Source organism: Pteropus vampyrus, unplaced genomic scaffold, assembly GCF_000151845.1.
Source record: "Pteropus vampyrus isolate Shadow unplaced genomic scaffold, Pvam_2.0 Scaffold635, whole genome shotgun sequence".
NCBI classification, from domain to species: domain Eukaryota; kingdom Metazoa; phylum Chordata; class Mammalia; order Chiroptera; family Pteropodidae; genus Pteropus; species Pteropus vampyrus.
In genome coordinates, this window is record NW_011889416.1 from 91,612 (window position 1) to 105,631 (window position 14,020).

At 36.5% G+C, this 14,020-nt stretch overlaps 1 protein-coding gene across 1 annotated transcript in view; it reads left to right on the forward strand.

Moving 5' to 3' along the window:
- Window positions 1-1,257: 1,257 nt before the first annotated feature.
- CYSLTR1 (cysteinyl leukotriene receptor 1) overlaps window positions 1,258-14,020 on the forward strand; it is a 21,547-nt gene continuing 8,784 nt past the window's right edge. The window contains exon 1 of the mRNA XM_011384932.1: window positions 1,258-1,547. The gene's annotated coding sequence lies outside the window, so the exon portion shown is untranslated. The remainder of the gene's footprint in view (window positions 1,548-14,020) is intronic.

Consider the following 14,020-nt stretch of genomic DNA (forward strand, 5'->3'; position numbering starts at 1 on the left):
CTCTATCTCCCTTATGAACTTTCCCCTATATCTCTGGGGATCCAAAGAGATTGGAAGATTTTTTTTTAATTACTGAAAATTTTTTTAAATTACTAAAATGACACTACTACAATTTCTCAGTTGAAGAAATTGTAGTAGTGTCATTTTAGTAATTTTAAAAAAAAACAGAGATGATTAAAGAGTCTGGTCTTGGGTCCAAATTTTATCCCCACCCCCTTTAATTTGGTTTGTTAGCCTTTTTCCCCAACCACTACCACAACCAAGAATTCTATGAATGAAAATGAAGATCTGAGAAACCTGAGAGCTCTGGCTTTAGGTTGGCTGTGAGATAATTCTGGTAACTACAGGTGCAAAAGCCATTTTCAGTAAATGGCTTTATTCCTGCAGCACGTAGCAGACCAGAGGGCTGTTGCTGGGCTCATGTTTTACTGAGTACAACCAAATTAGTTATTAGTTACAGGGCTTTGTTTTAAAGAGTATTAAAATAAACATAAATATGCCTATCCCCATACAGAGTATCTTAATATAACTCAATATAATTGATGTAACCAACTCACATCATTTGGTTCATAACATGAAGGTGCTTCCCCAAGCTCAAATCAGCACATAGCAGACTGGCATGTCCCCATTCTCCAGAAGCTGGACAGAGTATTCCATATGTCCAACACCCCAGAGCATAACCAAAGGTCAAGAGCATTTACCTGGCTTCCAAATTCCTAACACAGAATCCCTGGCAGCAAGCCCAGTCATTCCAGACCATTCAGAGTGTAACAGAAAACAACTCACTTTTAATCCAGTGGGGGCAATGTATTGTAGGGATTTGGGGAAACCAAGCTCAAACTAAGCCTTTTAAGAATGTGGATAGAGCCACAACCATCATAAAGGGATGTGTGTGTGTGTGTGTGTGTGAGAGAGAGAGAGAGAGAGAGAAAGTTTATCTTGCCTAAAATCAAGTTTCATATAATGGCAGTTAGATTATCATATACTGGTAGGATTATTTTTCTCTGCCTACAAATAGTTTAGCCACTCCCAAGTCATAAAAATCAGAGAGAACTAAGCTAGATATAGTATACGCCTTCCTGCTTCCCATCTCAGAGCAGTTGTGTGATTTCCTGAGGATTCTATTCCTGGAGTTAGAGATAAAACTTCATTTATACACACAACAACCTGCAAGTCTCCAGTTTCTATTCTTCCTCCCTCCCTCTGCTTTCCCCTCCCCCACTTGACACCAGAGAAGCCAAACTTAGGCGTGCTTTAAACAGTTTGAGGACTAATCTGAAAGAGGAAGAAGAATCTGTATACATTGGCTAGCATATGTGCCCTGCCCTCTCTCTTTTTAAAAATAGCAGCAACCCAGCTTTTCAAAGAAGCTTGCCTAAAAAGCAGGCGCCCTGTGAATGGAGTGTACTTTCAGGACCCTCTGGTGTATTCAGATTCACTGTGCAGCTCACCAACGAAGGTTTATTTCTCAAGGAAACCGGGTAGACTGGATTTACTGAAGACTTGGAGCTTGCTTCCGAGAGTGAATGTAACCTTGAAGTTAGCAGGTAAGGAGAGTCAACATTTCAATGCTAGGACCAGAACTGCATGTAGTAAAATTATGCTGATTTTAGCAAATTCCCAAGAGTTCTGGGATCTGCCCTACCTGCTTTAAATTAGGCTGCTAGTATGAATTCTTTCTGTTTTATTTGTTGGCCAGAGCTTGATAATCTAATAAGTCTGTCAACAAGTATTGCTCAGTACTTCTACTAGGGGTTCGATATGACATTCCCCAAGCCTACAGTACCTTTGTAATTAAGTTGGAAATACAGGGAATATTTTAAAATTCTATTTTAATGGCTTTATATCATTTCTCTAATCTCTACTGGCAGTTTCCTCCAATATGAAAAATATATATATACAGTGACTGTTGAAGATAAACCAGTGAAGAATGATCTGGTATTTTCACATTCATTATACTACTTGAACCTTTCAATATCCTACAATTTAGGCAGGGTAAGTGTTACTATCCTTGTTTTGGAAATAAGAAAATAAACTCAGGTTAAGAAATTCTCTGGAAACATACCACACAACTAGAAATTGACAAGTTATGACTGGACACTGAAAATAGAAAGCTCTCAGAACTATAAATGAATAAAAGAATATTGCATGATCTATTTAGTGACTTAAACATATTTGACATAGACCAGGTTCACACAGAGCCAAAACTTCATACATTTTAATCAAAATATTTGGCCAGGAGCATTCTTCTTCTTAAACGGCAAAGAAGCTATTTTTAAGGGTAAACAAATGGTTTGGTGGATTCCATCTCTACCTAAAAAAAAAGAAAAAGAAAAATCCTTGAATCTTGAATTCAGTTGTTCTGCCTTCCAAAGCTCTGATTGTTTTGAAACCTAGAAAGAAGCCATGACACCATACATTTATCAGGTGATTATTCAAAAACAAAATGTAACTAAACCTGGACTTGGGACTGCATTGTATGCCAATCAGTTCCTGCAAATGAAATAAATCAGCCTGGGAGCCAGTGAACTCAAATAGAATTGTAGGTTAGAGTTTGCAGATTTAGTCATATCTGAATCCAGCATTTTGGTGTCTTTCTAATCCAGAATCATTAATTTCATATTCTACTAACTTTTCCCTCCTACCTTTAATCGAACTTTTGATATGTTTAGGAACTATTTATCTAGGATAAAAACAAATTTATCCATGGTGCAGAAATTATAAATTTACCTTTGCTGTATGATTGGTTGAAAATAAGGGATTAAAAGAACGGCACAGACCCATAAGGTACATATCCAACCTTGTGAATCTAAAGCCATAAAGGATAACTATCATAATCTCCCAAATAACATAGCTCTACATGAACCTCTACTTTGATCCATTTTGCTATTTCTTATGTTCTTGTTAAAATCTCTCAAATATGTTGTAATCCAGTTTAACAAGTATTAATTAAACTCAATACAGTATGTGGCACAAAGCAAGGTAAGATGTAGTTTTTGCCCTTGGGGAACTTACAGGTGTACCTACAAGGTACACCAAGGAGCATAATCTGGCTAGGGTAAAGGGATTGCGGTGAGGAGTAACATAAAATAAATTTGGGTGGAAGTTTAAGGCAAGATAATTAGACATTCAATTCCAGGCACTTTTTAATGAAAAATCTTATCGGCAAACTTTGAATAAGCAAGGACATGATGAAAAAACATTTTGAGATGAATCTGGCAGAGTTTCATAGCTGTGACTACGTTTGAAAAAAAACAAGATGAGGAGGCCACAGAAAGAGTGGGAGTTAAGGCTGTAGGCTAAGTTAGTGGCAAGAGATATGTAAAAGGAATATTAGATGGAAGTTGGTGAGTGATTAGATACAGGCAGCACAGGAAAGGAGTAAGTCAGAGACGTCTGAAATTTTGAAACTGTAGAGATCTGGGCAGTGGTGCTACTACTATTCATAGAAATAGGTAATTTGGGGATGGAAGTGGGGAGCATAGGACATGATTATTTTTGAGTTTGAGGAGACGGCAAAAATTCCAAGAAGCATTATCTGATAGATGATTGGAAATAATGGCCGTAAATGTAAGTGATGGGTAAGAGGTAGAGGCCAAAGTTAAATCTGAGAAGTGTGAAAGATAGCCAAGGCCATAAGAATGGCTCAGCTTAGAAAAAGCAAATCTAAGAGATGACCAAGGACTACAGCTTGTGCAGTGCCTACATTTTCAGGCAAGAAGAAGAGCGTTCTAAAAAATAAGAGCCACAGAAATATAATTATTCTCCTCAAAAGATATCAAGAGTGTTGAGGAAGGTATCAGTTTATTTATTTTAAACCTCCCCTGCTGAACAATAACTAGAATAGTGCCTCATGCACACCATGAGCACTCAATAAATATTGTTATTCTAACATAAGCAAGCATAGAGATTTCTTGTTTCAAGCAATCTTCCAGTTTGAACTGTAGCAAACCCTGCTCTAAACTACCTTGCTGTATGGATTTCAGTGGAATGGAAACTGCCCCTGGGTAACTGAGAGTTCATCCTAGTTTTGCCTTTTAATCAGCTGTATGTTCTTTAGCAAGTTACTGAACATCAGTATTTCTTGGTTTCCTCAAGTATTAAATGTAGTAATGAGTTTATTTATCAGATCTGTTAAAATGATAAATATAAATATGAAAGCAACTTGGAAATACAAACCACCATTCAAAGGGTTTTGTTTAAAGTCTATTCAGGTAAATAAAATACACAACAAACTTGATTGTATGTAGAATGAGTAGGGCCAGTTATTTTTTGTTCTCAATACTACCAGTGAATTCACTCTAAGCATCTGTAATCTCATCCTACTCCTAAAACTTGTCAGTAGGATTCAGTTCTCTGGTTACCAACTCTACAATACCTATGTAAGCCTCAATGTAAATTCTGAAAGAAATAAAATATTTAAGAGTAGTATTTAAGAAAGTATTTATGTGAAAATACTATCTATCTTTTTTCATTAGCTATTACTTCCATTAAGTCCATTGTTCTTAGGATTAAATGCTAAAATTGAAAACAATTTTTTACACCATGTTCTGAATGTTACACGATATGCCACTACTCTGTCCTAAAGCCACTTGTCCAACCACAGATTTGGTTATAAAACAAATCATGTTCCCAGAATATATATAGGTATAGTACATGTATTATCTCCATAAAATTCAAAACCCCAAAGGCATTTTTATCCCTTACACCAATGTTATTTGAGTTTCAGGCTATATGGATGTCTACATGGTATAATTTGAAAGCCAATGAAAAGTAACTTTTTCAGTTCATTCAGGCTTGAGCAAACTCCCAGGAGACAGATTCATGCTAATCAACAGTACAAAAGCAATTCATGAGTCAGAATGCCAATTCGTTGATTTGCACTGAAGAAATACAACTGCTAAGAAGTCTAATAGACTCATAACAGATAGTGGCACATCCTTATTCTCACAGAAAAGGCAACAAAAGAAGCCATTCAACCAGACTATAAATCTAGACATCTTAGGTCCATTAATTCATGTTACAATACCGGTGCTAAAACACTGTCAATTGACAATTACTTTTGCTTTCAAATGAGAATTATTCATAGGTTGGTAGAGATAATCACTATTTAAACATAAGTTGTACACCACAAAACTCTTCTATTCAGCTTCCTCATTCCATCCTATCCTATCATGATCCCTCCCTTCTTTGTGCCCTAACAGTTTTGCTTCTGGATTTAAGGAGGAATACACATGAGAGAAAAGAGAAAGAAAAATCTCTAAATGTTTGGGAGAGTTTAGGGAGGGGCCCTGGTAGAAATAGGGGGAAAGAGACAAAACAGAAGAGTAAACATAGACCCTTGAGCACTTACACACATAGCTGGTTTAACTTTTGATAAATAAAATGTCATTATCTTATTTAGAGAGTTTATAGAATCAATACATCCCAAACATTTGAGCTTCTTCTGAAATGTAGCTGATGGAAAAGGAAAAGGAGCTGAGATCTAGACTTAGAATCCTCTGGCACATGCAGGCTTTCTTTCATTTTCCATCAATCCTTTTTCCCTAAAGAGGAAAAAAAATCCAGTTTGGAATACATTTTGAGATGTCTAACATATAAGAATTGTTAAGTTTTCTCATCTATTTAATATTAACAGCCTCTGTTTTTATGTAGAATTGTTTTTGTGTTGTCATGGATTCAATATGATACATGGAATTAAACTAACAATAATAACCTTCAAACATCTCTGACATATCTTACATACTTATTATATACTGAGGCCTGAACTATAAAGTTCTTTATAGTTAACTTTAAAGAACTTTATAATTAACTTTAAAGAACTTTATAGTTCAGGCCTCAGAAGATATTAAAGCCACTATTCACTCCAAATTGGCTACCTTTTATGTTTAACCTAAATTTGAATTCTTATTTAAGACAAAGGCCTTCAACAAAAAGCAATCTCCTAGAGAATTATCTTGCTTCCAAGATCCAGGCATCTAAATACCAAGAAGATAGAGGAAGGCTTCAGAGTCAGCTGTAATGGTTTCAGAACTCCCAGGGATTCCAAGTTTCTAGTAATTAGGTAGAGACTTATACAGGTATCCCTGGAAGAAGATGGGTCCTCCAGTCAGTGCTTTACAACAAGTTCAAACACATATAAGCTGTCTGTAACATATTTCTACCACCCGGACTAATGGTAAAACTCTCCTCCCACTGTATACTCCCACCTTCACTCTTGCACTCCTAAAGATCCGTATTCAATTTGGTGATTTTCATTTCCCTTCAGGTCTTTTCTTATGCATCACTTTATTCTGATTACACAGGATAAACATTTGTGTCACAGTGCTATGCAAGGGGTACACTGTGTTATTAGCTCTGAATGCCATAGTCCAAATTCCTTTTGGGCTTGGAATCCAACTGTCTGACAATAGAGTGGCCCAATTTGATGAGTGTGATGTTTTCCCCTTAAGTATGAATAAGCTACTGGAGAAGAAACATCTTAGAGCTGTCAGCAATGTAGTATCAACTCCTCTATGGTATCTAATACTAGTGACAATGCTGCTGAGCATATCCCTGAAAATGCCAAGTAAAAAAGCTACTTATTGTGATAGTAGGGCTACAGTGATGACAGGCATCATTAGTACAAGCTGGTTATTTATAGATTAAAACCTCATGGAGGGTGTGTAGTTTTGCTATAGTCAATCTATAACCAATCACTCAATTAACATAGGCCTTGGGTTCACAGAGCTTAAGAAAAAAAAAAGAAGGCAGGACTTTTTTCTCTCCTGCCCTAAGGAAGTTTACAATCTATCTAGGGAGATAAGATTCCTATTCATTAAAAGATATAATAAAAGAATGCTGGCTGCAACATTATCAGTATGGATAATAGACAAAATACAAGTTCAAAGAAGAGAGATATAAGTGTAGGATGGGGTGGTCAAAGTTGGTGTCAGGAAGTAGAACGTGAGCTCAACCTAGTATGAGTAGAAAAGAGAACCATAAAAATTTACACTTTGCATAGTGCTTTATAGTTTAAAAAATACTCATATTTGCAGATTCTCCTATTCAGTTCTGTATTTGTTCAACAAACACCCACTGCATCAAAAGATTAATAACACATTTCCCTAGTTAATTAACTTGAGGAGAATCCCTTCACAATGTAGACATGTATCAAATAATCACATTGTGCATTTTAAATATTTTACAATTTTATTCAACAATTATACCTCAATAAAGCTGAGGGGTGGGGATATTGTCCCTCACCTCCCTAAGTTCAGCCTTATAGAATGAACAGCACAACTAACTTTCTTCATTTGACAATAATAGAATGCACGGAGTATAGGAAAGAGGGTATTGGAGAGTTGACCAAATAAAAGTAGGACCTCACTGAGCTGTCTCGTGAAAACTAAGTTTCCTGCATCTTGCCACTGCTCAGCAGAACGGAGGAAGTTATCTGCCTTAGAAGGCTAAGCTGTGAGTTACAACCTCCCCCACTTCCTCTTCTGCTCTGGCCCTGCCCTCATCACCCCATTTCTATTGGCAGTCCTCCAACACATGCAGACCATCCGGTACATGATAACATTTACTAGAAAGGTAAAGAGGTCTTGGGGAGGCATTCAACTAATAGAGTCACAAAACTACATCTAAATACTGATTTAATCTTTCAGTCTCTCCTGTTGGATGAATTCAAAAACACCGATCATCAGTTTCACCCAGACCTTATTATAGTCAGACACATTCCTGGGTCTTTGGATTCTCATCAGTCTCTGACCTAGGCTATTTTTGAACTCTCTTTCAGCCTCACCAGAAAACTTTTTTGCCTGTTTTGTTTTAATCCCTTTGCCTTCTGTTCCTTCCTAAATGTGTGGATTCATCTGCCCCACATATGTTCCTTTCTTCTTCAGTGGTGTGTAAAGTGTCCATTCACGAGTCATGTTTCCCTAGACTCTTTTCGATTTTTCAGTTTTCTTTTTAATAGACTTTACTCTCCTAGAGGTGTCCACATTTTACTTCCACTTTATACCATTATCTAGATTCTTGCACAATAGCACCTGCATTTTGACACACAAGAAAACATGTTCCAAAATACGAAGAAACATGGCAGAGTGAGAGACGTCCCCAGATCTCTCCCCTTGAAACAACAATAAACTGAACATCTAAAACTCAACAAAAAGCCCCCAAACTGCACGTCAGCAAGTCTGAGCGTGGGATCTATGCATAAAAGCTACCACAGGTCAGAACCACAAGTGTCGGGCGGTGGACTGGGAAAAATAAAGAAACTGCCTCTCGCAGCCGCCAGAGCTCCCTGCAGGAGGAATAGGAGGGGAGAAGGAGCAGCGAGTTCTGGTGGCAAGTTCCCTGAACATTCCTGCCTGGGATAGCTGTAAACTCCCCATGGCCAGTTGGCTGCAGGACCCAGTCATCAGGGCAGAAAGCAGAGAAGTGGCCGGCAGAGAAACAACAGTTGATTTTTACCCACCGTGATTGCAAAACCGAGGCTGAGTTGCAGCCCCCAACCCCCAACCCAGAGGACCCCTCCCCCATACCCTCCAAGACCAATCACCATGGAGCCCCAGAGGAATCTGAGCAAACACTGCCAAACTGTTACTAACACTGACAGGGGCTGAAACTGAGGGTTGCAAACGTGATTAAATATCTATCAGAAAATAAAAAGGCATTTTTAAAGTTTTATATAAACTAGAGATCAAAGAGGCTTAGACGCCACCTACTGGAAACCAAAAGAAAAGCTCCTTTTTTGCAACAGGCTAAACAGAAACCTTTATATAATAAATCTTTCTGGAAAAGCAGCAGAATACATTTCCATTAATGCCCAGGCAGAGAAATAGTTCATTAAACACCATGAACAACCACGGTGACAAGGCATCTCAGAAAGAAAGAGAAAAGCTCCAGAAAATAAGCTTACAGACATAGAAATATGCAATTTAAATGACATAGAATTCAGGGTGGTACTTCTGAAAAGACTCAGTAAGTCCGAGATAATTCATAACAACAATTTCAGGAATTAAAAAAAACAATGAGATGAGCAGAATGAGGAGACTGAAACCCTCAAAAAGAACAGAATAGATCTTCTGGAGATAAAATAAAAACACTGCGAGAGTTGAAAAATGAAATAGCAAGCTTGGGAAATAGAGTTGACCAAAGGGAGGAAATGATCAGTGACATCCAAGACAGAAATCTAGAAATAAATTAGAAGGAGGAAGAGAAAAACCGAAGAATGAAAAATAAAGAAAGAGAAATTCAAGAACTAGCTGATACCATCAAGAGAGGAAACATAAGAATGATGGGCATTATCAAAGGCCAGGAAAAAGGAACAGGGACTAGAAAGCATTTATAGACACATAGCTGACAAGAATTTCCCAAATCTAAGGAATGAGCTGGAACTTGGGATTGAAGAAGTCAACAGAACACCCAATTATCTCAACCCAAAAAGGCCTTCGCCAAGACTCATTGTATTAAAGTTATCAAAAATCAACAACAAAGACAGAATTCTCAGGGGAGCCAGGAAAAAGAAAATGGTAAACTATAAAAGTAACCCATTAGATTATTCTTGGACTTCTCAGCACAAACCTTACAAGCCAGAAAGAAAGGAAATCAAATATTTAAACTATTAAGTGAAAGGAACTACCAGCCTAGAATAATGTATCCAGCTAAGCTCTCCTTTAGATATGAAGGAGAAATTAAGACATTTCCAGACATACAAAAATTGAGGGAATTCTCCACTATGAGGCCTGCACTACAGGAAATACTGAAAGGGGTCAGTTCACCTAAAACAAAATGACAAAAAGAATACATAATTAGGAGTAAAGTGACTATTAGTCAGATAGAAGCAGAGGAGTGCAACCCTTACTAAGAACAGGGCATTACAAGCTTACATAATAAGAAGACAATTGTTATAACAAGATAGTAAAGAACGTTCAGCATACATAAGAACAAATTGAGATAACAATGACTGAAAAGGGAGGGGGATTCAAAGATCTAAATTCAAAAAGGGGAATAGAGATAAGGCATGCAAAGAAGAAATAGGAGGACTGTACATATATAACTATCCTTTACATATTCGTAATGGTATCCACACATAGAAGATTCAGAACTGAAGTATATAACATAGAAAAAGAGGAAGAAGAGGGAAAACTCATAAAAGCCAACCAAAATAAAGACAACAGAAACACAAGGACAAGGAAGCAATGGAAATATCGAGCTACCAGAAAGCAAAAGATAAAATGGCTATAAGAAGACTTCACATTTCAATAATCACTATAAATGTAAATGGATTGAACTCACCAATAAAAAGGTACAGAGTTGCAGAATGGATCAAAAAACAAAACCCAACCATATTCTACTTCCAGGAGACACATCTCAGCTCCAAAGACAAATACAGACTCAAAGTGAAAGGGTGAAAAATGATATTTCAAGCAAATGGCATTCAGAGAAAAGTGAGAGTAGCGGTACTAATATCACATGAAATAGACTTCTAAATAAAAAAGGTAAAGAAAGATACTAAGGGACACTTCATAATGATAAACGGAATCATGCACCAAGAAGACATAACACTTATTAATATCTATGTTTCAAGTCAGGTAGCCCTGAAATACATAAAGCAATTACTAACAACTAATGGGAGAAACAGACCAAAACACTAACATAGTAGGGGACCCAAATACCCCACTGTCGGATATGGACAGATCATCCAAACAGAAAATCAATAAGGAAATAACATCCTTAAATGACACATTAGACCAACTGGACATAATTGATATTTACAGAGCATTCCATCCCAAAACAGCTGTTTATACATTCTTCTCTAGTGCACATAGAACATTCTCAAGAATCGACCACATACTGGGACACAGAGATAGCCTCAACAAATATAAGAGGGTTGAAATCATACCAATCATATTCTCTGATTATGATTCTATGAAACTAGAGATCAACTGCAGAAAGAAATAGGAAGAAACACAAATACATGGAGATTAAACAATGTGCTACTGAAGAAGAACTGGGTCAAGGAAGAAATAAAAAGAGAGATCAAGAGATACATAGAAACGAATGATAATGATAGTACAATATAACAAAACTTTTGGGACACGGCAAAAGCGGTCATAAAAGGAAAGTTCATATCATTACAGGCCTACCTCCAAAAACAAGAACGAGCCCAAATAAATAACCTAACGCTTCATCTTCAAAAACTAAAAAAATGAAGAACAAATGAAGCCTAAAGTCAGCAGAAGGAAAGAAATAATCAAAATTAGAGTAGAAATAAATGAAATTGATAACAAAAAAAGGTAAAAAAAGAATTAATGCAACAAATAGCTGATTCTTTGAGATGGTTAATAAAATTGACAACCCTCTGGCTAGACTCACTAAAGAAAAAAGAGAAAAGACACAAATAAACAAAATCAGGGATGAAAGAGGGGAAATTATGACTGACAACGCAGAAATACAAAGGATCATACAAGAATACTACGAAAAAGTATACAACACCAAATTTAATAACCTAGAAGAAATGGACCAGTACTTAGAAAAATACAACCTTCTTAGACTGAATCAAGAAGAACTGTAAAATCTAAATATAGAAATTAAAACAAGCAGTATAGAAATTAAAACAATCATCAAAAACCTACCAAAAAGTCCAGGGCCAGATGGCTTCACCAGTGAATTCTACCAAACTTTCAAAGAAGATTTAATACCTATTCTCCTCAAATTCTTCCAAAAAATCGAAGAGGAGGCAATACTTCCCAACTCATTTTATGAGTCCAGTATTACCCTGATACCGAAACCTGGTAAAGAAAACACACACACACAAAAAATCTACACACCAATATCTCTCATGAACATGGATGCAAAAATCCTGTATGAGATACCAGCAAACTGAATACAGCAACATATTAAAAAGATTACACACCACAATCAAGTAGACTTCATTGCAGGGGCACAGGGATGGTTCAACATAAGCAAATTTATTAATGTGATACACCACATAAATTAAAAAATAAGAACCATATGATCATATAAATAGATGCAGAAAAAGCCTTTGACAAGATACAGCATTCATTTATGATCAAAACACCTAACAAAATCGGTATAGAAGGAAAGTACCTTAACATAATAAAGGCCATATATGACAAACCCTCAGCCAACATTATACTTAATAGTGAAAAACAAAAACCTTCCCTCAAGATCAGGAACAAGGCGAGGCTGTCCACTATCGCCACTCTTATTCAACTGTCACTATTTGCAGATGACATGATTCTCTATATAGAAAACCCTAAAGACTTCATAAGAACACTACTAGAAACAATAAACAAATACAGTAAAGTCTCTGGATACAAAATCAACGTTCAGAAATCCATAGCTTTCCTATGCTCTAATAATGAAGTGTCAGAAAAAAAAAAAAAGGTGGGGTGGAAGAATTCCTTTTGCAATTGCAACAAAAAGAATAAAATACCTAGGAATAAATTTAACAAAACAAGTGATGGACCTATATAATAAAAACTAGAAGACCCTATTAAAAGAAACCAAAGAAGACACAAAGAAATGGAAAGATATTCCGTGTTCTTGGATTGGAAGAATCAACATAGTTAACATGACCATATTATCTAAAGCATTATACAGATTTAATGCAATCCCCATCAAAATCCCATCAGCATTTTTTGAAGAAATAGAACAAAAAATCATCAGATTTGTATGGAAGCACAAAGCCATCCTGAGAAAAAAAGGAGGTTGGAGGAGGCATCACTCTGCCCGACTTCAAATTATACTACAACGCGACAATAATCAAAACAGCGTGGTATTGACAGAAAAACAGACTCATGGACCAGTGGAACAAAATCGAGAGTCCAGCAGTAAACCCATATTTATGTGGGCAAATAATTTTCAACGAAGAACCCAAGAACATAAAGTGGAGAAAGGAAAGCCTCTTCAATAAATGGTGCTGGGAAAACTGGATAGCCACCTGTAAAAGAATGAAACTAGACTGTTGTCTATCACCACACCAAAATTAACTCAAAATGGATTAAGGACCTAAATATAAGACTGGAATCACTAAAGTGCATAGAAGAAAACATATGAACAAAACTCAAGGACCTTAGACTTAAAGAGGATGTTATGAATTTGACCTCAAAAGCAAGGGAAGTAAAAGCTAAAATAAATGAATGGGACTACATCAAACTAAAAAGCTTCTTCTCAGCAAAAGAAATCATCAACAAGGTAAAGAGACAACCATCCCAATGGGAAAATATTTGCAAGCAACACCTCTGATAAAGATCTAATAACAAAAATATACAGAGAACTCATAAAACTCAATAACAACATAAAAACAAACAATTTAATCAGAACATAGGCAGAGGACCAGAACAGACACTTCTCTCTTTAGGGCATACAAATGACCAACAAATATTTGAAAAGATGCTCAATATCGCTAGCTATTAGAGAAATGCTAATCAAAAACACAATGAGATACCATCTCACACCTGTTAGAATGGCTATAATCAATAGGACAAGGAATAACAAACGTTGGAGAGGATGCAGAGAAAAAGGAACCCTCCTATACTACTGCAAATTGGTATAGCCACTATGCAAATCAGTATGGAGGTTCCTCAAAAAACTAAGAATTGATCTACCATATGATCCAGCAATCCCTCTACTGGGTATTTACCCCAAAGTCTTGAAAACCCATATCCAAAAAGACATTTGCACACCAATGTTCATAGCAGCATTATTCACAGTGGCCAGGATGTCCTACGATAGATGACTGGCTAAAGAAGCTGTGATACATATATACAATGGAATATTACTCAGCCGTAAGAAGAGATGAAATACTGCCATTTGCGACAACATGGATAGACCTCAAGATAATCATGCTAAGCGAAATAAGCCAGACAGAAAAAGTTGAAAATCAAGTGATATCGCTTATATGTGGGATATAAAACCAAAAGCAACAAATGAGCAGGACACAAACAGAGACTCATACATATGGACTATAGACTAGTGGTTACCAGAGGACTATAGACTAGTGGTT